Below are 24,408 nucleotides of genomic sequence, written 5' to 3'. Positions count from 1 at the left end.
GTTGTTTTTGGAGGGTGGCTCTGCACAGCAGCACAGCGCTTCCCCTCTGCCCTAATTAAAAAGCAGCAGTTTTTCTTTCACTCGCCGCAGATGCTCCACCAGGCACCTGCAGAACCACAGAGTCACCACAGGCCACCGAGACCCAGGGCAAGAGGTGACCCACACCGTTGTGGCTTCCCATCTCCAGCTCCCACCATCCTAGCAGGACGCTCGCACAGCTCTGGCCATGCACCAGCCCATACCAGGGCACGGTCTGAAATGACGTGCATGTTTGGAGCTGTTGGAGCTCAGCAGGCAGGATGACAAAGCCACTCCAGAGCATCTGAACCAGGTGACCGGTGCAGTTACGGACACGCCAGCAGCTACCGCTGCAGCAAGAAGCAGCGTGCCCAGCAGCACCCACAGCTCCGCCAGGCAGGGAGCCTCCAGCTGCTGCGGTGCTCCTGTCCAGGCACAAACCAACGTACCAGAGGAAGGCAGGGATTCAACAAACTGCCATGCTGCTCTAAGAGCTGGTGACTGCCAAAGGGATGCTCCTCCTGTCCCTTTGTCAACCTGTTCAAAGATCAGCATCCACAGAGGGACGACCTTCAGCTCGGACATGTGTATCACATCACCGCCCTTCGCTCCAGCACTGTCAGGAAAGCAGTTAACACCCAAACCCCCTATCTTCTCCTTCTGCAAAGCCACAAGCTCTACCCATCACCCTGGCCCAGCAGTAACAGTCCCTGACCTTGCTGGCCAAGGGAAAAAGGAGCTACCTCAGAGTCCTTTGCAGCTGCGTGAAGATGGAAGGACAATTTAACTTTTAGGACAGGGGGAAAAAATAATTATCAAGGCACGGTGAAGAATGCCATATACATGTTTCTTGCTTGGTAGGTTCCTTGCCCAGAGGGATGGTGTGTTTACAGACTCTGGAACAGGACCAAGCTCTCCGCTGGTGGGACCGGCACCTCTCCATTACAAAACCTCACTTCCCAGCCCACAGGCAGACAGCTGCTGAATATTCCTTGTTAATAGTAATGGACAGGGAAGAGACCCCATCTGCACGGGGTGCTAGCGTGCCCCGGGGGAGCGCTGGGCTCTGACAGCACACTCCTGCTCGGACGTGGTCCACCAGCCACCCAAGAGCTTTCAGGGAGCAGTTCAACCCAGAAGCCAGTTTGTGATGGGCATGTGCCTGTGGCGGCCCTGCTCAGTAACGTATTTGGAGACCGCTGCTGGTAACAAGCCTTGGCACTTTTAAATATTGCCAGTTTTATGTTCAAATTGAAGAAATTATAGAAAGCGTATCATACCATGCATGAACAGCACCAATTCCCAAAAGCACTGCTTCCGCTCCCATACCCACACCCCCCAGAGTCATGAAATTACAAATGAGATTTTCATTATCAGTCAGCTTTACCATAGCCATTCCCACACTGAAGCCAACAGCAAAAATTCCACTGCCCCAGCTTTAAAGACTAGGATGCAATCACTCATTTAAGACAACTTACTTTACATGGAACATTACACATTCAAATCCAACAATCCACTTCTTTGTTCCCCCCAATCATGTGTTTCTCTATGACATTTATCTTTCAGAATAAGAGGGGAGTGCTTCTTTATTTTAAATTAGCAGCATGTGGCAGGTCAACACCTAATGCCTCTGCAAATATCACTGTGCGCCAAGACACGTAATTGGTATTCCGTGGCCCCAGGACAATAAATACACTTTGTGCCAGCTGCAGCTACGCTACCCTTCAGGATAATATTTCTCTGACACCAGCCTTCTGCAGGTGGGTGCGATGTCCTTCCGTCTCCTCAAGGGCAAGGCAGTAACTCTTCACAGCTTGCTCAGAAAAGGATTTAATGCAACTTAACCTAGGACATTGAAATAAACCTGCAGAACTGTGCATCCACCATCACTAGCTTTCTGTCCAGCAGCACTACAGAGGTTTGGTTTTCCTCTTCACACCCAGAGCTCATCCCTGTTGAGGATGGCAGGGCTGGCACTCAACAGCAGCACTCCACCGTGCCAACTTCACTGGAGAGCAAAAGTAAAACAGGAATTCTGGCCACTGACTTCAGAAAGCACTATTCAAACCCCTCTATGTTAAGCAAAACACTTCTTGCATTGCATTTAAAATAAACTGGTTTTCACTAAGAAAGCCATACATTCTAACAGAAGAGAAACATACAGATGTCAAGAGTGTTCATCAAAAAGTATCAAGAACTGAGGAAAAAAGGCACATCCCAATGGCAATAAAGAAAATATCTGAAAGGACACCCATTAGAGCCCATCAACGCAAATGACTTCCAGGGAAATCATAAGAAAAATTACTTAACAAGCACTTCAATTACTTACCTGGCAAAAATCAAAACAGTTCCTTTCTATGTGAGGAACTTGAGGCACAGAAGACAAATGGAAACATCAAAAATGCAGTTAACCGCTTTGTTTCTGATAGAAAATGAGGTTGAAAAAAACCACATCACAACAATCAGATGTTTTTCCACTAACTAAAAATGCTTGCTTTCGCTCTCCATAGCCATTGTGCTGGGTAAGCTAAATTGATAACACTTCTGCCAAGCACCATCTGTTCCACCGGTTAAACCAAGACTGAAATGGCCAGAAGAAAGCCAGGCACAATGCAGCCCCCGTTGTTGATGAAGCCCCGGCTCAAGTTCAGCGTCAGGCTGCGGCGCAGCCGAGGTAGCAGATACGCAGCCATCCGTATACCCCCAGTCCCGAACATCGCTCCTTGTTGAGGCAGCAGCCAGGTTCTCGGAAGTTAAAAGTATTTGCAGGAGCAGATGTCAAACATACGTTTTGCCAAGGCACGTCAATGAGCCACGTCCTCGCGCAGGGAGCTCGTGGCAGGGCTGGACTTCAGACATTCGTAACAGCAAGTGCTGCTGCTCTGTTTTTTAAACACAAGTCCCTTTTATTCATCTGGTAACACTATCCCCTTGTAGCATCATTTCAAATGTGTCTGCCATCCATAAGCCCACAAGAACACCACCAGGGGAGTGACCTTGCCTGAATAAAATTAAATTTTCTAAGTCAAAGGCAACATGAATGTATAGCACAAATCCGGGCGCCTAGATATATTTAAAAGACATTTAAAGAGCTTAAGACACTCCTCCCCCCTCAAAGTTTCACGTATCTATTTATAAAAATGGAAAACATGAATGAAACTTTCCTGATGAAGCCTTTAGAGCCTCCTTGCTATTTTCTTCCTTCAGCATCCCCCCCCCCCCCCACCCCAGATTCTTCAGAACGAAAACCACGTTTAATGGTACCTCCTACTCAAACCCAAGACTATGCCCTCTGCTTAAGGATCCAGCACGGAGAACGCTTTGCAGGAGCACCAGGAGCCTCTCAAGACGGCGTGCGATGCCCACTCCCCGGGGGGATGGAGGACCTGGCCCAGTCTAGTGCCAGCTCCAGCTCCAAGTTCCCCAAGACAGCGTGCTATGTAGCTGGCAGCTCTGTGGCGCCAGGAACAACCTGCCCAAAAGAATTCCTTTTTTCTTCCCCGCTTACACACCCTGACAGCACCCCGGTGATGGATCAATGTGGCTATGGGAATGATATTGAGTGATCTGAGGCACAACAAGTCTACGCAGTTGCTGGAAGGAGGAAGGCACCATGCCTGTGAAACTGAAACATGTTTAAATTTTACTTGGCTTCAGAGAGGCCAAAAAGGCAACAAAGGTCATTTTAGTGTCTCTCCACTCTATGTATCTCCTACTCTGCATGTTTTTAGCCTGCCTGTCCCTCTTGCAGAGAGCCAGGTGTAGAGCCTGGGAAGCACCACCCAGCTCCTGTCCCTAAACACATCACTGGCTTCCTACGGTTGGCACTTTGGAAATAAGTCCGGTGGCAGCTGGCAACTGGATGGATCTGGACCACACACCTGCCCTCGGGTACTTAAGGCCACAAAAACTTCACACACACACAAGTCTGTGCCTCCACTACAAAGAATGCCAGCCCATCCTGCCAACCCCTGGCACTGCCTTACTGGCACAAGCAGACGGGAATAACTCAGTCACTACTCGCAGCAGCAACAGTTCCCGAAATCCACAGGACATCGCTTTCCCAGAGTGTCACCAACGCTGGCCCATCTTCCCTGGGTGTGCATAGCACAGGGGGGAAACACAGCCAGCCGCCCCCCGTGCGCAACCCTGAAGGCGCTGCGGGCACAGCCGTGCTGACAGCGCATGCTGGGCGTGCAAGCCTCGCACGGCGCACGACGGCAGACCAGCTGGGCGTGCAAGCCTCGCACACTGCACAACGGCAGACCAGCTGGGCATGCAAGCCTCGCACACTGCACGACGGCAGACCAGCTGGGCGTGCAAGCCTCGCACACTGCACGACGGCAGACCAGCTGGGCGTGCAAGCCTCGCACGCTGGCAGGCTGGCTGGGTGTGCAGGGCTCGCTGCAGAGGGCACAACCAGGTGCACAAAACAAAACGGGGTAGCAGAGAAAGCAGAGGGGGGATGGGGGAAAAGAGACAACCTATGAATCTCAGCACAAATGTGTTTTTCATCAAAGCCAGGTAGCAACTTACAGCACGGAGGAAGAGATCTAGACAGATAATTCCAACAAAAACATAAGTTACTTCCTAAAGCAGTAAAGGAGGCCCCAGACATTTTTGTGTCTCCTCCATTCCGCACTGGCTCTCCTACTGCTTTTAGCAAAATACGCTTCAGCAGCCTTAGAGAGCTCTTGTTTGACCTCCAAAAGCTCTCCAGCCTCCTAGAGCAACGAAAGATCCCTACCTCCACCCAGGACCAGCCAGCACTTCACTGGAAGAATGGATGAAATGTTGGAGAGATATGGGAGGAGGATGTTACTGGCTCGACTCCTGCCCACGAGCACACAGCCCTCTCCCCATCCACCCAGGGCCACCTAGCCACAAAGAGCCCAGACTTCTTCTTTCACGAAGGAAACTCCCTACAAACACAGAACTTGGGCCTCTTCCGAAGCCATCCATGCTAGGCACGACATACACCCTTCTTAACCACCAATAATTTTTATTACCTGCTACAACGCTCCACTCCTCGCCCCCACCCTGTTTTCTAAATGTATCTGCTAAAAATGGAGCCAGCTCCTAGCCCATAAGAGCTGGAGGGCCCTGAGCTGAGCACACATACAACAGCATTGATTTGCAGAGTTCATGCCCCAAGAAGACCCCAAATTTATCTGTACTGCAGTTTTTCTTTTTATAACATCACCGATCGGTTCTGTTCAAATATTGGAGCTCTTCCAGCATTTCGCTGTATCGGTCAGCTCTGCCCTCAGGTCAGCCATTTTGCAGCAATGCCAACCCCAACTTCATCTTCTCCACTAAGTAAATCCTAAACCGAAGCTCAAAAAAAGCGCCTGTGAAAAAGCAGGAGGGTGGGAGGAGGTGCTCCTTATGGCTTCTGTTGGTGTCCTGCTTCTGGGAAATGTAGTAACCCAAGGAACTGCTGCAAGCACTAGATGTTAGACCACTCTTGGCTTGGAAAGCTTCTTTTGGTTGGGTTTCACAGGACTCCAGCCCTCTCCGATCAGAAACTGTTTCCCAGTATGGATGGAAACACAGTCCATGCAGGGGCAACAAGCAGGTCAGCTTTGGTGGTGCAACCCTGACTCAAGGGACATCACTGAAGCAGGTGCCCTCAACCAGACCCAAGGGACATCACTGAAGCAGATGCCCTCAACCAGACCCAAGGGACATCACTGAAGCAGATGCCCTCAACCAGACCCAAGGGACATCACTGAAGCAGATGCCCTCAACTTCCACGTTAACCAAATCTACACTGCACCGCTCTCACTCAGGAAGCCTAATCCAAAAATCCACCCAATTCTTTCAAGCAACATCCCAACAGCCCAGACGCAGGCGGCCAGAGTGCCTCTCCCAGCCCCACAGAAGGAAACCTGCCGCAGCATCAAACACTCGATGCTTGGTTGCAACAAACCTTCACAAACCAGGCAGAAGGGGCAGAACATCACAGAACTCGTCTCCGAGATGAGGCTGTGCAGCCAACGCTACTCACAGTCACCTCCTCTTACGATAACATGCCTTGATAGACTGCATGGGTGAGTACAAGGGCCAAAACCATGCACATCCCAGCAGCAGACATGCTCCTGTGCCGACAAGGAGCCTGGTAAAATCCAGCCGAGATGTTCCACTTGCCAGGGTGCGCAGGATGGGGACATACACCGTGCCTAACCGCTCTAGATTGGGGTGTCTCCACACAGCAGAGGTCTCACACGCCGTGACATCCTGCACGGTGCTCAAGACCGCAAGGGCGGTCACAGGTCTAGTCACGTCTCTAGTACAAGGCCACCACTTCTTGCTGCTCAACATCTGACCCAAGCTCAAAGTGGAAATGCTAACCCTAACCCTAGGTGACTAAACTAAAAAGGTGACTGAACTTTAAACAAAGCTGACTTTTGATCCGGCTCAGATCAAGCTTTATGTTCAAAGTTACTCATTCATTTTATTTAAACAAATCTGCCTACTTCTACTCCAGTGTGCTTTTAAGGGACAAGTTTTTAAGTTTCATATTTGGGAATGCCACCGTAGATCCTAGGTGACCCCTCATCTCCTCCTCCCCCCCTCTTCTTGCCAAAGGGACCCTCACCAGCGGGGTACCTCACGCTGCTTTCCGCAATCTCCCCCTCCGGCTTCTGAGGATGGGAGCTCGGCTGTTCCCACACCGTGCTTTGAGCTTGCATTGGCATCTGCAGCTACGTGGTCCTGGCCATCTCCCAACATGGGTTTTTTCCATCCTTGGGCCATCACACCAGTAGCCCCTGAGGCTGAAGTGGCAGCGAATCCCCCAGCCCTGGGTATGCCGGTTAGAGCATCTCCTCTCACATACGAGGAGACACAACACTCCAATACCAAAGCAAAGGAAAATGACGGAGAAGCCTAGCAAAGCCCCCTCACACTATTCTGGGATTATTAATTTGTATTTCAGTGGTCTTTTTGTTTGTTTTTTAATTTTCAAGAATCAGGCCAGTTTAGCTAAGGTTATTCTACTTCCACTGAAATGCATACCTCTCTCTAGGATATATAACAAGTACGTATATTTACATACTTACATACCTATCCCCACCTATTTTTGCACTAGGAAATAATGCATTCATGACGCAGTAAAAATTGATATTGCTGAAATAAAAGCTTTTGTGTAAGCTGTCTAACTTGGATATGGGCCAGAGTTGTATGTCACCAAGGGAAATTCCTCTTACAAGTTATCTTCTCTGAACATTTCTTCCTCCTTCTGAAGTATTAAAGATAGAAACCACCAGTTAAAACAAAACAAATGCATCAGTCTGATGAGTATTTTCTGAAGTCTGCCAGGAACAACAATTTTCAATTTCTTTCCCTCCGAAGTACAGGGCTAAAAATTGTAAGCCTGCCCCAGTTATTAGGTTCCTCTCGCTCTGGGCTGCTTATAAAGCCTTATCTTGTCTGGATCTGCGTTGAGACTTTACCTGTAGCAATCTCAAACAGGACGGAGCAGCAGCACTTCAGAAACGAGCACACTTGCAGCCAACTTCCCCTGCCCTTCTGGGGAGGTCTTTAAAAGCTGACCGAACATCACAGCTCGATCAGAGATCTCGGCAGATTACAGCCCCAAGAGGTGAAAAACGATTCGTGTGAGGGCAGGGAAGCGGAGCGGAAATTTCCCACGCGCCTGCCTAGAGGCCCTGGCTCCCCTGAACCCTCCGACTCCGCCGGGGCACGGTGCTGCCTGGGGAGATAAAACCACCGGGCCCTGCACTGCCAGATCAAACGCTCGCACAGCAGCGCTGGCGGTTAGTGCTTGGCAAAACCGCTCCTCCGGCTGCAGCCGTGCTTAGCAGAGCTGTTTTAAGAGACCAAGGATGCCAAGCACTGTGCGGAGGCAGGGAGGAGGGCTGGAGATGGACATATGCGCTACCCGTGAGGAACTGGGTGCCTTCCTACTGTGCCTGCATCTCCAGGACTCTCCTCTTCCTCCTGGGAAATCCTCCCCAAGGCCCCTCACACCCCTTCCAGCACCGGCACCACACGAGGGGCTGCCTTAGCTTCCATGGCCCTTCCCCACAGCACAGCCGAGGCAGCTGCCCTCCTGCCTTGATGAGATCCACATCCCCACCCCAGCCCTCCTCCACCCTCCACAAACCTTCCCGGCTGGAAATCATTATCTGCCTTTTTGGTCAGGTTTTTCCCCATCCCTCCCAGACTCCATACATGCAGTGCCTGTTCCAGGCTCACGTCCTCTGCTCACCAGGACGTTTCAGAGTTGATGCATGAGTCCCACAGGATGCTTCAAGTGCAAAGCAAGGTCCGAGACGGGTGTCTTCTGCCATAGTGTACTGCAGCAGGGACCTCGTGCATGTAAGATGGTAGAAGCCTTCAGTATACAGAAAGAGGCTGACAGCGGAGCAGCCAGAGCCACACACACCAACAACCACACCGTGCAATCCCGACAAAGCTGCCCCAAACTGACAAAGTGCTGACAGAGTCTCCTCTAAAGCACATGCAAAACTGCAGCGAAAACAAGCACATGGGCTGGCACCCCACTTCAGCATCGAGTGCACGGAACTAATTACACTGTTAATCTTACACAATATAATTATATATGCATCATGTTATTATCATTAAAGGGAACTGTATTTTAGTATGTGATCCAAGGTTTAGCGGGCATGCTCCACTGGTCTGGACAAGCACCTTAGAGAACGATTGCTAAACCTGGATGCAACACACTGAAGCACAGCCCTGTCCTTCTCCCCTCTGCCTTCGACCATCTAGCCCTAAAGCGTCACCAGCCCCTCTCCCCAACGCGCAGGCTCTGCCCCGACACACGCCGGCAGGGGTCACAGGCTCCCACACAGCTACACCGAGCCCTGGGGGGGGTGAAGGGGGGGTGGCGGGTGCCTATTTTTGGTTTTACTTCCCTATTTCAGATGCACCCAAAGGAGGAAAAAGAAAAGGCCCTTTACCATTTCAGCTACTAACACATTAAACAGCGCAACTGCTGACCAGAGGGTTGGGCAGGCCAAGACACAGGTATTATGAACCAGATGCATCACTTTGCTTGTTTTCAAACGTTCAACTCCCCCAGCAGGCTCTGCATATTACGAGCCAGGCCTAACCAGGCTGCCTCGTCTGAAATGGTGTTTAGTAACAGGGGACTGGGTTCGGCTGTTCAACAGAACACACCTGAGTGTTTCAGGAGGGGCTAAAGATGTCCTGGTCCATATGGAAGGAACTCTTCAGTTCAGTGCTCCCAAAGCACGGTAAGAGAAGGATTATCTCTGCACTAAAAGGGTATCTGTGCTTGAGAGGTTGGCCTGGCCTTGGCCTTTGGCTGGCCCAAAGACCGACACCAAACCGAGGGACCGCCAGAACAGCAGCGGGCACCGCTGCCCATCTGCACCGTGCACAGGCACCAGGGCTGCCCGCACGTCCACGTGTCCGAGCGTCGGCGGCTCCCGTGTCTGCACAAGATCCTGCTATCTCACCAGCCCATCTGGGGGCACACCCCAGGACGTGTCTTTGTCTGGCCAGCAAAGCATTTCCACAGAGGAACAAGGAAGAAAAACAAAACTAAAAAAGCCTCCTGCTTGCCAAACAGGGGGAAAAAAAACAGAAAGACATTTTACAGGGCAGAGCTCCACGGCTAACTCGCTTTTATGATCCTCTGTTCTATACCCAAATCCCACCCAGCCAGAACTTGAGCTGTTTGAAGCTTAATTTCCTTCTTTCCCCATCAAAAGAGCAGCTGCCAAAGATGCCCAAGGCAACGTGCCACACTCTCTCTTTCCCACTCACCTACCTCCAGCAGTGCGCTGCCACTCCTGCCAGTGCTCCCCAGGCCCCGTATCGCTCCGTTCTGACATCCACGCAAGTTTTGGTGGCTCTCTGCCCTCTTTGGGCATGGAAATCCAGCAGCCTCCTGGGTAGGCAGGCTGCTGGAGCTCCACCACCTTAGCCCAAGCGTTTCAGTTTGCAATGCTAAAGGTAATACAACACTGGGAGGAAGAAGCGTTCCCTGGCCAGAAAGGAAGAAAGGGTGGCACATTTTCCATATTAAAGATTCAGGTTTTAAGCAGAGGAAGAGGAGATGAGCATGCTTCCAGCAGAGGAGCAAGTGAGCAACGACATCTGGCACTCTTGATGCCAGCAAGCTGAGGATTCAAAGAAACAGCTATACAACAAGGTCCTCCCAAAACTTTTTCACACGTGAAAACAGGTGTAAACCCAAAACCTTTATTTGCAGTCACCTCTAAAAATGCCCCCTACCGAGTTAGCTTTCCCATGCACAAGAGAAAAGGTGGGGGTCCCAGCATCACCACCTTCCCCAGTCACTGCAATGGCTCAGGCTGCCCAGGAGTCTTGCCTTGCACGATGAAAACCTTATGGTGTATGCTATTTGTATGCCAATCAGTAGCAGCATTCACGCAACTATTGGACTGATAAGGTCCAAAGCTGAAGCGCAGAGCTCTGTGAATATTCAATACATGATATGGGTCTTTTGGACTAGCTCATCCTCCCAGGAGGCAGGAGCCGAAGGCTTGCAGTGCTGCAATAAGGAGCAAGATGCTGGTGGGGAAGAGTGACAGAAAAGAAAAGTAGTGGTACCAACAATAAAAGCACTTCAGGCACGTTCCAAGGTCAGCTGTGAAAGCAGTCAGCTAACTAAGCTAGCACCACCAGCAATATCCCCAGAGGGTTTCTGTGGAAAGCTCTAACCGAAGTGAGCCCCAGCACACACCTTATATTAATTTTATGTAAGTCAGAATAATCACTGGATCTTTGACATGTCTCTCTGGAGCACAACCGATACATATCAACAACTACAAGGGCTCCCACAAGAAGTAGAATAAATGTTTTCCTTTTCTTTAAAGGAGAAATATAGGATAGTTGCAAGGGGAATGACAGAGAACCCTTCCTGTTTTCTTCACCATCCTCCCAACTCTGCATGGAACATGAGACAGCCCCAGTGCAAAACCAGCAGCACCTCTGAATGCATGTGGCCTCGTCACGCTGACAGCAGCCACGCTCTTGCCGCAGGCATGTGAAAGGGAAAAGAGGGGCAGTGAAAAGAAAGGAAGAGCCATGGTCGTCACCTTCATCTCCAGGTTCCTTCGCTGTCCACAGCAGTTCCTGTCAAACCCTTCAAGGCAGAAGTAGATTGCCAGGTAAGAGCTGTAGGAGATGCCACCACAGGGAGCACGTTCGTGCTCTGCATCTTCATGCTCCCATCTCCCTTTTAATTGTGTTCTCTAACCTAGGAAAGAAAGTAAGGAGATGTTAGACAGCCACATCAGACTGATCAGAAACCACCAGACCGGGGACTACAGCCCCCAGCCAGGACCCCACTGCAAGTCAGCAGTGACACGGAAACACTCCGCACTTGCAAATGCTGCTGCGCCCACAGCACAGGCAAGGGTGACTTTGGCGAGACCAGCAACTGAGCTGTCAACACCTTTAAACATAAGTTGTGCTTGAGCAAAACAGCGCACAGAGCCCGATTTTTAAGGCAAAATCTGCTTGTGAAGACCTCCTGGCTGCAGAAATCCCCAGAGTCTAATACCAGGAGCCAGGATCAGGGAGAGCTGGTAATATGGAGATCAGGGCAGAAGAATTCACCCTCAGCACTGGAGTTCTGGATCCCTAAGGAGATCTCAGCAACACAGCCTGTACAAATGTATGCGCAAAGCCCCTCTTGCAGATCCCTCTGCCACTGAACCATTAATAGCAAACCCCACCACCCACACTGATGCATGAGAGCAGTGATGCACTGCACTTATGTGATGACCCCTCCTGGAAACACAAAAGAGCCTTTGTAGAGTTTATTTTCCTAACCTCTCCCCTACTTCTAAAAGAAACTCAGTGTAGCTACAGCACGTGTCCTAAAATCCTCTTTAATAAGATACTAATCACAAGACTGTTCAGCAAGTGAGAGCACACGGTCTGCTCAAAAAACACCGCCTCCCATAATTATCCTGTCCTGGGCAAGTTTCCAGTGTATGTGCATGGCCTGGCATATGTTTCACCCCTGAGTCCAGCAGCTCAGCTTTTTGCACCCGGCAGGGAATCCAAGTGCTCACAGCTTAAGGAGAGGTCCTAATATGCCAATATCCCAAATTACTGCCAGCTTGAACCATCCGAGGACCTACTGCAACATACCGCAGCAGCCGAGGGAAAGCAGTGGGAAAAAGCCAAGCCTGGGCTCTGCAAAGTTTGTGTAATGAGGAAGGTGGGGGGCGGTGAGGGGAAGAGGTAAAAAGCAAGAGAGGAAGATGGAAAGAAAGAGGGGTGCTGCTCGGTGCAGAGACACACTGGCATGCAATGCCTTACCACAAGCGCTGAGGTCCCACCAGCACTGGCTGGTGCAGGTTCTTGCTGGGTGAGAAATAATGAAACTAGAACGACACTTGAGGGTAAGGTCAAAGGGAAGGAAAACAGCCAGAGCTGGCTGCTCGACTGAGAAATAACGTTCTCCGCTTCTCCCAGCCAGCAGCGGCACCTCAGCATCGCTGCACCTTCGACAGCCACCTCACCCAGTGAGGGGTGAGCTAACACAGCAAGCAGTGACAGCCAGCAAGGAAATACGGATGGGCAGAGCACCGGGGAGCTGTAATGCAGTACAGAAAGGCTGGATGAGTAATGGTGAGCCCGAGCCCCAGCACATTTACATGCCGGGCTAGGAAATCCCCAGCCAGCAAGTGCAGCACAGCAGCAGGATCCCCTTGCTGCAGGCTGCGCTGACACCAGGCTTTGTGGCCTGCAGAAAGGCATGTGTGAGTGAGGGAACGATGCAAACAGGAGAGAAAAGGGATGCAGAGGGCCACAGGTGACCAAGCAAGCCCTGCACGCCACTTGTCCAGCCATGCAGCACTTCTTCAGGGACGCTGCTTTTAAAAACGTCCAACAATCAGCCTCTGGCTCCCCGCTCCCTGCCCAAGTCTGCCGATATACACGACTGAAAAGCAAACCCAGAGATGCCCTGGGAGGCACGCAGCTTCTGCTGTGGCAGCCACGGAGCTGGGAGAGGAGGCACAGCGGTCAGGCTGTCTGCCCACTCCCTCCCACTAACAGGTCACAACGCTCAGAAATATTCCCCAGCATCTCCACAGGGTAAGAGGATCAAGGGGATGTGTGCCCCTCACCACAGCAGGACTGCAAGACTGCTGGCTCAGGAGCACCTCTGGCATCCTGGTGCTTTCCAGATGTGCACAGAGCCCGTGCTGGGTGCTGAGAGCCACCAGCTGCGGGATGGGCAGCATCGCTCAGCATCCCTCCAGTCCTCAGCACTTGTCCCACAAGCCACAAACACAGAATGGTCAGGCCCCCTTGCCTTCTGCCCACGCCTGAGTGTGACAAGTTCATCAACACAGCATTTCTACAGGACAAGCATTCGTGCCACCAGGAATACTAGCAGAGTTACCGGAAGAGAAGACACCTTGGAAGATGCCAAGGTGAAGTAAGGACCCAAAATTAGCCCCTCACACCACACAGTGTTGCAAAAATTACCATTAGTTTACTATTAATTATTCTTCTTCCCTCCTCAGACAGAGGATCTGTATGGAAAGATACCGGGTACCAATCCAGGTGAGTTTCTCTGCCTGAAGGGAATGAATTAACACCGCAGTAACACCCAGGCTCCAGCGTGGCAGGTACGTGCGCTAACAGTTAGCCAGTAATCACAGGCTGCAGGACCAGGAGGCGAGAGGAGGCAGCAAGCCTCTGCTGATGTTCAGCAGCCCTCCCGCTGGCACAAGCTTCTGGCTTACATTCTTTCTACAAGTGAGAAATTATTTCTCCTTCCCACCTTACCCAGCTGCACACAACCAACTGCCTGATGGTTGCTCTGGCAGAGGAAAACACCCCACCATCTGTGTTCTTGTAAAAGAAATGGTATTTGTTTATTGCTTAATTGTTAATGCATATTCATCCCAAAATTAGAAATCTTGCCACCACAACTCTTCTACAACATAATAATCAAAGCCCTGCCTGTAGAGTTAATTAGGGTTAAACAGAAAATCATTAAACCACATGCACCATCCCGGAGCGCCCCCGGGCCGAGCAGAACAGCAGCTCCCTCTCATCCATGGCTTGGAGCGGGTGCTGTCACAGCCGGGAGGGCAGCGAGGCACCCTGCCGCAGGGTGTCCTGCCTGGAAGCAAGGACACAAACGCACGCCACCACCAGCAGAGACGGCTGCACCCTCTGGTCCTGTCAGCCAGAGGAGATGAAGATGTGAGGATCGAAGGAGCCTGGATACAGCAGGTCTACCTCGTGCAGTGGGGTGGGATGTGAAGTCAAGAAGTGGAACGAGATGCTGAGGAGCTTCAGGCCAGCACCAGTCCGTGGAGACGGCTAAGGCAAGGACCTGGAGGTGGGCTGGGAACAAGCCTGAAAAGAGGCAATGGCTGGAGCAATTACTTGCCCCTCAGGCCACTGAGAGCCAGCGGTTCCCCAGGTCATTAGTGCCAGCCATCCAACAAACCCTCTCCACACAATCTGTCCTCTCCACTGATGGTCCACAGACAGGACAATGTCTCATCACCACTGCTTGCTGATCACCCAAGCAGCAGTAGTACACATGGTGGATGCAGGAGCCCAGCTCCTGGCAGAATGGCCCCTCTCCTCTCCCCACACATCACAAAACACACGCAGAGAAAAGACATCATCCTGCACCTCATTTTGTCACAGCATACCTCCTTCACGCAGCAGAAGTGCAAGCTGAATGACAGCACTGATGCTAGGTTCTACCTGTTAGGGGTTTTTTAACACCACTAAATTAAAAAAAAAAAAAAAAAGTGTAGTAAATAAAGCACAAAGGCCAAATAAAGCACCATGAGAGGCAAATCAAAGCTGACAGAGTGATTCCTTCCTTGCTTCTGTTAGAACTGTTATGAAACCTAAGAAACATCTTAAACTTTTCACATCTCTTACTACCAGCCCCTTGCACAAGGTCAGACCCATCATCAAGTCTGCACATAGGCTGAGTCCTCAGCACCAGAATTGCATTTCACAGACATCAGAAATTATTAAGAGAAGTAAAGCCCTGGAAATCTCCCAGAAGAGCACCCAGATCTGGCTGGGTACGCTGTGCATGCCTCGGGTCCTCATCTATATGGAGATGCTTTCCAACAAACGCATTGCAAACTGCAGATGCTCAGACATTTATGAGGAGCACCACAGAAAAGCATACTAGAGAACTTACGTTTCTGTCCTTGGGGCAAGGTTTAAGTGCACAACAAGCAACGCATAGTTTCAGAGCAGCAAAAAGAAAAAAAAAAAAAAAAAGAAAAAACAACCACAAAGACACATCCGTTTTGCAGAAGGAGCAAGGCAAGCATCAAGCCAAGAAGCAGCTGTGAAACCACACAATCAGAAGCCATAGTGCCCACACAAGCCAAATCTGGGCTGTGTAAGTCACTTGAAATGCTATCCTGCCTTCTGAGAGCCTGGTTTTGCAACCTTTTCCTGCTGCTACTGAGGTCCAGGTTGACGGCTTAACAATTCTACATGGGCACAGTAATGCTTGATAAGCCTGCCATTACCACAGTGTAAACCGTTGCATGTCTATATAAATTATTGACGTGGCTGATGCTACTAGAATACCACCTCTGCTACAAAATGGAACCTTCTTATAAATAAATCACAACAACAACAAAAAAATAATCAAAGGCATGAATATACAGGAATTCCACCACCTGCGTTCATTTTCATGGGACGTAGCTTTGCTTGGTTTTGATGCTCCAGTTCAAGAAGCTACCGTTCACCCTTGCTCAGTTCAACTGCTTCACGACACTGCAGGAGAAAAGACTTCAGACACCAACCACTGCTGAAGCTAGAGGAGTAGAGGGCAGGAGTTTCTAGGGGAAATACAGATGTCCTTCCACTTTAATGAAAGACCCTCTCCCATTTATTAAAGTGAATTCTAGGACAAGGCTAGGGCTACTGCGGACTGCTGCAATTAATTCCAGTTACAGACGTAAGTTTGGCAGCTTGTGCTTAGGCAGCCTAACGAGCATCGTCTCAGAGCAACAGGTCTTTGTGAACACTGGACAAACTCAACCCTCAGAAGCCACAGCAGCAGCCCAACCGGCATTCCTTCCCCCAGGGGTGGCTCAGAGAGCACTGAGGCAACGGCTGGAGCATCTGGGCATGATGCAATCGCAGCTGCCCAACCTCAACCTGTGCTACCTGGGCAAGGGGTTACACCCCTCAAGGGCTAAACCCAAGGAACTGAAAATCCAGTTAGCGATTGCTGTCTTGACCTTGCACTGGGGGAAAGGCACACCCAAGCTGTGACATTATCAGGATATTCTAGCAAAGAAATCCCCTGCTGTCACACTGCCTTCACATGAACAGAGCTAGGAGCTCATCTGTTGAGAGGCAAGTTCAAGCAGGACTTTGCTTCCTACCCTTCACCAGGACACCGTGCAGTAACAGAGACACGGCCAAGCCACACAACAGCCATGGCTCAAGCAGGAGCTACACCATGGCCATCAAGAATGACTACCTGTGCGAATTATGGCTAACCCAATCTCTCCCAGCTGGCAGCAGCCTCACCCAGGCAATACGCCAGCAGGATCCTTTTTCCACACCTACCTGTTTTCCAAAAGTTCCTCACCACTTTCCCCGGACAAGGTACTGCAAGCATGAACATTTCCATGTCAAAACCATCTTGCCTGAGATAAGCTCAGCTTCCTTGATCCTCCTCCCCAAACCAGAGCTGAAGAATTGCTCTTTTTCCAGCGAGCAGCACCAAAGTACCTTTTCCCCAGGCTTCTTTTAAGGGGGTAGTTTTTGCAGCTCATCTGCCCTGACACACCTACTTTTTGACACAAACACACAGCTAATAGTCTGGTAACCAGCTATAAATTTTTCATTAGAACTACTGATAACACCAACAGCTAAATTCAGTTTGGAGAAAAATAAGGAAGCAAGGCAGAATATATCCAGATGTTTGGAGGAGTTCTAGGGGTTGTTTTTTTTTTTTCTCCCCAATTCCAGAGTTTGTTTTCGTGAAACCTAAAAAAAAGGAAGCAAAGGGGTGTGTGTCGGGGGGTGTGTGTGTGTGTGTGTGCTCAGAGACGCTCACAGACCAGAAAGACCCAAAGCTCTCTAGAAGATGGCTGCTTAGGAATCTGGCAGGGGCTGAGAGGGGCTAGAAGGAGCGATACTGGAAGGAGGAGAAGGTTTCTTGGAGCATAAGGTCAGCCAGGCATCGGGCCAAGAGGAAAAGGTGTGTAGGTCCGATACTCTGGGCATGCCTGCAAGATGCTCTTTAGGCTGCCCATCTAAGGAATGCTTTGAAATGGCTGCAAGATTGCAACACACAGCATTAACGCAATAGCCCACGGGGCAGCATCAGATGGGAGAAGCAGGACATGACTACCGTTTTGCCCAGCCTGAGTGTTTTCACTTTAAAAAAAAAACAGCCAGTGATGGAAATAGCTAGCCACGAAAACCCCACCAGAAGCACAGCCTGCAGTTACCGAAAACCTGACAAGTGATCTTATGGCAGAAATGGTGGGCCACGTTCTCCAAGAGTCATTGTCACCATCCCACAGCTGCTGGCACCAGCCAGTGAAGCACGGCACATGGTGGGGCTGCACACCGAGGGAATGCGGGGGGCTGGCAGCATGCAGCTGCTCCCTCCGCTTACCGGGAGACCTGTGCAGCGTTTAATCACACCTCAGGTTTATTTTCTTCCAGACGAGGAGAGTTACAGCAACCAGGGGTGACCCACATGGGTGGAAGCTGGGAAGAAAGACCTGAGACCTCCTGACAGCAGCAATTTTATCAGCTCAGCCACTGACCAGATCACTGTGGAGGTGCTGCGAAAGCAAGAGCGCTGCCCGGTACTGGCTCCAGCAGGTGGGTGGTCTAAGACTTGGCTTAAAACCTGCCAACGGTGGAGCTGAGCTGTGAGCAGCAGCGGCCACGTTAGAGCAACTCCCTTCCTGCCCTGGCTGCGGCAGCCACCCACCAACCCGCGCGGCGCACGCGTGGCAGGGCATCGCGTTCACGCCTGAGAACGCTCCACACATGTGAAGTGCCGGCAACAGCCAGATGACGTTTAGGTGCAAAACTGAGTACTGGAAATATTACCTGCAGGGTTTTACTCGCTGTCCTCACCCAGCGTAAAAATCTCAACTTGGCGGTTGCAAAAGAAGGAAGGGGGGGAAGGCATTTCTGCAATACTGCTAAAAAAAGTTAGGCTTCCAGAACGTTGTCTGCATGGAGACAGATGGGAAAAATCAAGCCAAATTAATGGCAGGCATGAATTTTAAAAGTATGAGTTAACATGCATTAATGACCTTGGTACACCCTCACACATGTAGCTACGGTAAGCTTAAATTTCCTTCATTTCCATTCACTTCCAGCATGAACTAAACTAAAATTAATTAACAGTGTCCATGCTGCAATTTAACACCATTCCTGACATCAAATCTTACAACTAATCCTTAATTAACCTTTCTGAATTTTTCTCCTTAGATTGCAATATATGATTATCTATCCAGCCAATTAAACAGTCCATGAACATCTGATAAAATATTTATCTGATTGCACTCCCCTAACAACTACGAAAATTTCTCAACCTTAGAACACATAGTGCATTGAAATGCATTAATGTTGTCCGTCTGAAAGAGACAGGTGTTTTGCAAAGTGATTTACAAAGTGATAGTAAGTTTCCAAAATGGAGAGAGGAAAGGCAGAAGGGAGTTATACCACACTGGAAAATGAACTTGATTTCTACCCCAGGTGCAGACTTGCAGGCATTCCCCTCGATTTTTGAAAAGACACCTCTAACCATGCTTGAAATTGCTGAGCCACGTCCACAGGACCTAAAATATTCCCAGTCCACACCCACGCTGTAGAAGAATAAAACAGAAGACAGCAAGTAGCGACTGCTCTGAAAAACAGCAGATAAATCTAAATAAAGCGAGATCCCTTCCACGCAGCTCTCCCACCTCCCTGCACTTTTCAGACCCCTCTGTTAAAGCAGGCAGCCTTGCCGCCGGCTCGGCGTCACGCAGCAGTGATCCCTGCACTCAGCACAGCTCAGCACGAAGCCTCCAGCACTTTTTCAAACTCCTCAATCCACAGGTGAGCTGCTCATTTTGCCAGATTCGAGACAGCTGTTCTTGAAATGCACGTTAAATTAAGTTTGAAGAGCCTGAAAATGCCAATGACCCCTCAGTCCCCACTTTGTATCATGAGTGGAAAGCCTGACTAACCCATCACACAAGTCATTCTTGAATTAAAGCACCCTTCCAGCATTGCCCAGCTTTTTTTCCAGCTGGGCACTCTCTCACCTCTCAAAATACCCTTTCACGTTGCAGGCACAAGCGACATTTGTTTCTATCAACGCCATTTTTGCCTTCAAGAATCCCCCTGCCTCCAGGGGATCCAAACACATCCTTGGGGCTACTTCCTTCATCTCTGCTCCCAACTCCTTCAGCCTGAATCCCATCACTTGTTCCACTAAAACCTGCCCCTGAAGCACTTGTTGGCGGGACCTCATAGCACGTCACTTACTGGAGAGGAGGTTCTCCTTCACAACATTAAGAAAGATCCAAGGCAGCTTCCTAAGCAGAGTTACAGACTCCATAAAATATGATATCATGCTCCGGAAGGAATTTGTGAAGGTGCAACTGGTCGCTCGTTTATGATCTTCCCAGGAAAGCTCCAATCCTTCACAGCCATAAGTATTTGTGAAAAGTGAATTTCAAGATTGCAAGAACTGTTAATAGGAAACAAACTTCAAATTCACAGACACCATTATCTGGATGACAGCAAAATCCATCCAGCACCTTCCAGACCCAGGCTCTCATCAAACATACACAGTATTTCCATCAGACTCGCCCACGAACAATCAGCACAGAGAAGCCAGAACACAGTGTTTCCATCTCTGCTCCAGTTCTGCTAGCACACCTCACTCACAAAGCACCCAACTGCCTGACAATTCTTTACACCAAATCTCTGCTGGAGACATAAGAGCTAGGTGGAGTATTAACATAAATTTATATAAAAATGTACATAAACCAAAAAATATAGTTTGATCCCAACAGTTATAATCTTGTACATCCAAATCTCTAATTTCCTTAAAGACCTCTTGCATGCACAACTGAGTGCAGGATTACAGTTGGATTATAGGGACAATCAAGCCTCATATATAGCATATATAGTTACAAATACACAAATATTATATAAATATAATAGCACAGTGATTATCCACCCCTGGACCAAAGTAAAATGAAGTTATACACACCTATACCTTGGGGGAAGGAAAAAACCCTCAAACCCCAACCAAATGTAACATCCCAACTTAACTAATCAAGGGATCACGCTCAAATTTTCAGTCTTGCTAGGCAATGCAACTCATAGCATGAGGGTATCTTCTCTGAGCAACAGAGAAGATTTTTATTTATTTGTTTAAAATACAAACTAATTGCTTCCGAGATGTTCTGTGCCTGAGCCACTCTGCCCAGAAGGCACAGGGAGCTCTAAATTACCCTCTGCTCGCAGCACTGGCCAAGGATTCTGCTGTACAAATTTAGCAAAACCAAAAAACTCATTACTCTGGTAGTGAGAGTTAAGTGTTATTTCAAGATAAAAAGCAGCTCTTTGAGAGTAGTCATCTGCAGGGGGAACCCATGACCATGGAACTCCTTCAGCCCCCAGGAGATCAATTTTAGAAAGTAGCTATCATTGCTGCAAGACTGCTGTAATAAATTCTGTTGTCATCCCATCAAGTGCCAACGCACCCTCCCCACAGACTAGGGGCTCCGCTGGCACACGCAGGGTATTTGCAGAAAATCTAGTGAACGCGGCCAGGCTGATTTGAACCCCTTTGATTTTCTGATCAGCAAATGCTGTATTACAAAGATATAAAGGGCAAGCCATAACGCAGATCAAACCAAAAAATATTAATCACCACCATCAACAACTATTTTTCTGCAAAATTTTACAGCTGAAAATGCAAACTGCTTCTCCCTCATAAGCGGGAAGGGATGCAATATTTATGAGGGGAGCATTAGCTTCTTTCTAGCTTCTCCCAGCCCCAGGAATCCCAGGCACAAGCCTGGGCTCCATGACAGACGTGGCTGCCAGCACCATGGGAGCTACTGAACGAAAATCAGTATGCAGCGTCCAGGCAGACGGATTGGCATCCTGTGCTGGACGCGTTTAAGTTCTCTGCTTCCTCCAGCAGCACAGAGGTATGTACCAGCAAGCAGCTTTGCTCAGTTAAATTTTCAGTAGCTGCCAGCTCCCGGAGGAAACACCCGTCAGGAGCACACAGAAATGTTAGCACAGTCTGGCAAAGAGCTCTCCTTTTCTGCCTGTGCAGACGTTCCGTTCCCCGGCAGAGGCAGCTGGGGCCCAGGCATAAATGTGAAAAAGCAGAGGCCTCCCTGCCCTTCAGCATCCCGTTGGTCAAAGGGATATTCTGTGCAATGTTTCTATTTTAAATAAAGATCTCACAAACAGACCGGTTTTGAGCTATTAGGGAAAAAAAGCATGATGCTGCGCTGCAGCTTTCTGTGCAACCTTTGAGCACAGAGGTTGCAGTAACTTGGGAGCAACAGATCACGAGCAAATAGTTAAGATCATCTGACGACTTGCTGCCAGAGCTGTAAGTTCAGAGACACCCCCAGCCACGCACCCAGGGCTGAAACTCAGCAGGCAGCTTCTAAATGCTGCTGAAGGACTGGCAAAACCCAGCCAGGCAAATAGTCCACTTGGGACCCAGCCAGACAAAAAAACTAGAGGACAGACCTCCTACCTGGCACAGGGGTGCTTGGTCCTGCCGGCAAGCTTCACAGATGAGCTCCTAGCAGCTCACAGGAGCAAGATCTCATACCCAAGATCTGCAGGTGAACATGCTGCTGTACACACGTTCCACTTGAAAGGACCTTTGGCGGCCCTGACACCAGTGAATACACCCAGCAGCACACATACAGTCTACTGGGAAGCCCACGCACGCCACTACGCGTGCTTCTCGTTGCCTCCCAGCATCCTTCAGACCAAGGGATCTATCTTGCACAGCTGAAATCTTGACAGGTAGGAATGGGTTTAAAACAGCAAGTCACTGCTTCACCGACCCAGTTCTGGACCCTCCTTTTTATCATCCACCCTGTTCCACCAGGAATTAGAAGGAAAACTCACCTGCCAGTGGAACAAGCAGACGTGCACTTGCATCAGTACCACCAGGAACCTCAGTGCGAGATTTTAGCGGGGAAGCTTTGGGTTCACATCTCACTAAAGGCTGAACTGCAGCATTTCAGAAAGGTGACAAACCTTGATTTCTACCTATAAGCAAGTGGCTCAAATAGGTAAGTTTTTCTAAGGTTTTTAATCACGCAAGTAATTTGAGCGTCTGATAACAATGATTCCTGCTGGCTAGACATCTAAGAGCACTTCACACTGAAAGCATCTCATTTCATCTTCTAGTTTTTTAATCAGCACAATTGTAGTTAAAAGAACATTCAAAGGAACCACTTACATTTCACTCTTCGTAGACAAGTTACCAGCCAAGCAGCACAGACTTCAAACACATCTGAAGTCACCAGCAGTTCTACTCAATCTCTGCGTAACCACAATGAAAACATTCTCCAAACACAAAGATCTCCAGCAGCTGGCCCATCTTGCACTCAGAGACAAAGCCTGTCCTCAACCAAAGCAGTTACAGCAAAAGCTGTAATATTTAGGTCAGCAATCTAAGAAGGCAAAGACAAAGTATCAGATTGATTCATAATGCTCTTTGATTGCTAATCCTGTGCAGAATTGTGATTTACATTACTCTAGGAAAATCCAAGGGCTATAGAAAAGGTCCATGCATTTTGTAAAGGATCATTCAAAATGATTCTGTCACATCTTTTATCATGATCTTTACAAATGTCGAGTTGAGAACAGGGAAAATGACATCTTGCCCCCTGAGGGCTGCGCATGCTGCTGAGCCTCTCCCACATGTGGAACAGGAGTTGGACCACGGCTCTGCTGCACCAGTGCTGCCCTTCCAAAAGCTGCCAGTGCAACAGATCGAGCAGGTCAGGAGAAGCACAGGAGGTGGAAGAACTTGAGTTCAAACATCTCCTCCGTGCCAGCCGGCCTGAGAGCAAAGGGCAGGACAGCCTGACAGGGATTTTGGCCAGCACCCATTATCATCCTCCGCTTCCTCCAGCCTGGAGCAACGCAGGAGTGGGGAGAGACGCGTGCTTCCCAGGTGCCTGTGGTTGAGATGCCTGCACGGGTGGTGTCGTGCACGCACTACCTTTGGCAGAGCGCTGCCCTTCAGCAAGCCGTCTGTCCTCTGACTGAGGCAGGCAAGGAAATAAGCCTCTGAATATACAGTAATCTGCTTCTGCAGCCGAGTTCCTCCTGCACCAGTCTCAAGGACAGAGATAAAGATATGCAACGCTGCTGGCTGCATCTGCTTTGCCACTCATTACACCACCCCTGGCCACCTCATACTAGCAGCTCTAATTCCTCCCATGCAATTCCAGCTGCTGCAACAGAGGACTCGGCCAGCCATCGCTTCAAATCCAGACTTAAGTACTTGCCTATTTTGTCCCTCAAAAACTAAGTCTCTGTGAACAACGATGCACCTCCATTTATGCAGTTTGGTTTTAACCAAGAGACAGAGTATTTGCAAACAAACAGTAGCCACCAGAGCCAGCAGCCTGCTTATCAGCGCCTCATCAACAAATATTGGTTTGCACAAGAATTAAGCTACAGATGCTGATGTATGCCTTCTGTTTTTGGAAATTTAACCTCACGTTTGCTGTCTGCAAGAGCTGCATGCATGCCCAGCTGAGCATCACAGCACTGCTGACAATGTGGCAGCTCACTGCACGGGGTGTCCACCTCCATTTTCAGGCCGGCCACCACTTTTGCCAGAGCTACACGCTTAGGCAGAGGTCCTCAGCATGTGCCCACAAAGCCCACACTAAGTCAACACTGCTGCATACGAACCCAGCCCAGAACAGAGCTCCTTCCACGGTATTTCGCCAACCTAAGGGAAGCCACCATAAAATGAAGGAAAGCAAGCCAGGCGATAGATTTATCCGGAGCCAAGCTGCAGCCCTGCACGGCTGCCCTGTCCCCAGCACCCGTGGTGGCTGTGCTGGAGCCCCCCAGGCACGCACCCCTGGGCACCGTGGAGCTGCTCGCCTCTGCGGCACCATCCCCTCCAGCAGCAAAGCCACTTATCAGCTGAACTAGAAGAAAACGGATGACTTGCCTAGACTCAGCAACTGCATCACCTCCAAAGCAGCGGCTTATCCTGAGGTGAGGAGAGCGGCTGCCCAGAGCAGAGGAGACCTGGAGATGGGCTGCCTGCCCTCTGAGGTCCCCATGCCTGTCGCCGGCTCCGGCCCTCGCTCTCCAACAGCAAGAGCCGCAGCTAAT

At 49.7% G+C, this 24,408-nt stretch overlaps 1 protein-coding gene across 4 annotated transcripts in view; it reads right to left on the bottom strand.

Moving 5' to 3' along the window:
• Positions 1–24,408, bottom strand: part of ST6GAL1 (ST6 beta-galactoside alpha-2,6-sialyltransferase 1) — a 47,601-nt gene that overhangs the window by 21,533 nt on the left and 1,660 nt on the right. Inside the window, exons 2-3 of one of the 4 annotated variants that reach the window (XM_055816922.1) lie at positions 11,100–11,260; positions 8,255–8,355 (exon numbers count right to left, since the gene is read on the bottom strand). The gene's annotated coding sequence lies outside the window, so the exon portion shown is untranslated. Of the gene's footprint in view, positions 1–8,254; positions 8,356–11,099; positions 11,261–12,333; positions 12,463–22,504; positions 22,666–24,408 lie in introns of those variants that run through there. The other 3 variants (XM_027779532.2, XM_055816921.1, XM_055816920.1) reach the window with 3 other exon arrangements.

This window comes from Falco peregrinus, chromosome 12 (assembly GCF_023634155.1).
Source record: "Falco peregrinus isolate bFalPer1 chromosome 12, bFalPer1.pri, whole genome shotgun sequence".
NCBI lineage: Eukaryota > Metazoa > Chordata > Aves > Falconiformes > Falconidae > Falco > Falco peregrinus.
This window is presented reverse-complemented; position numbering and strand designations above follow the sequence as displayed.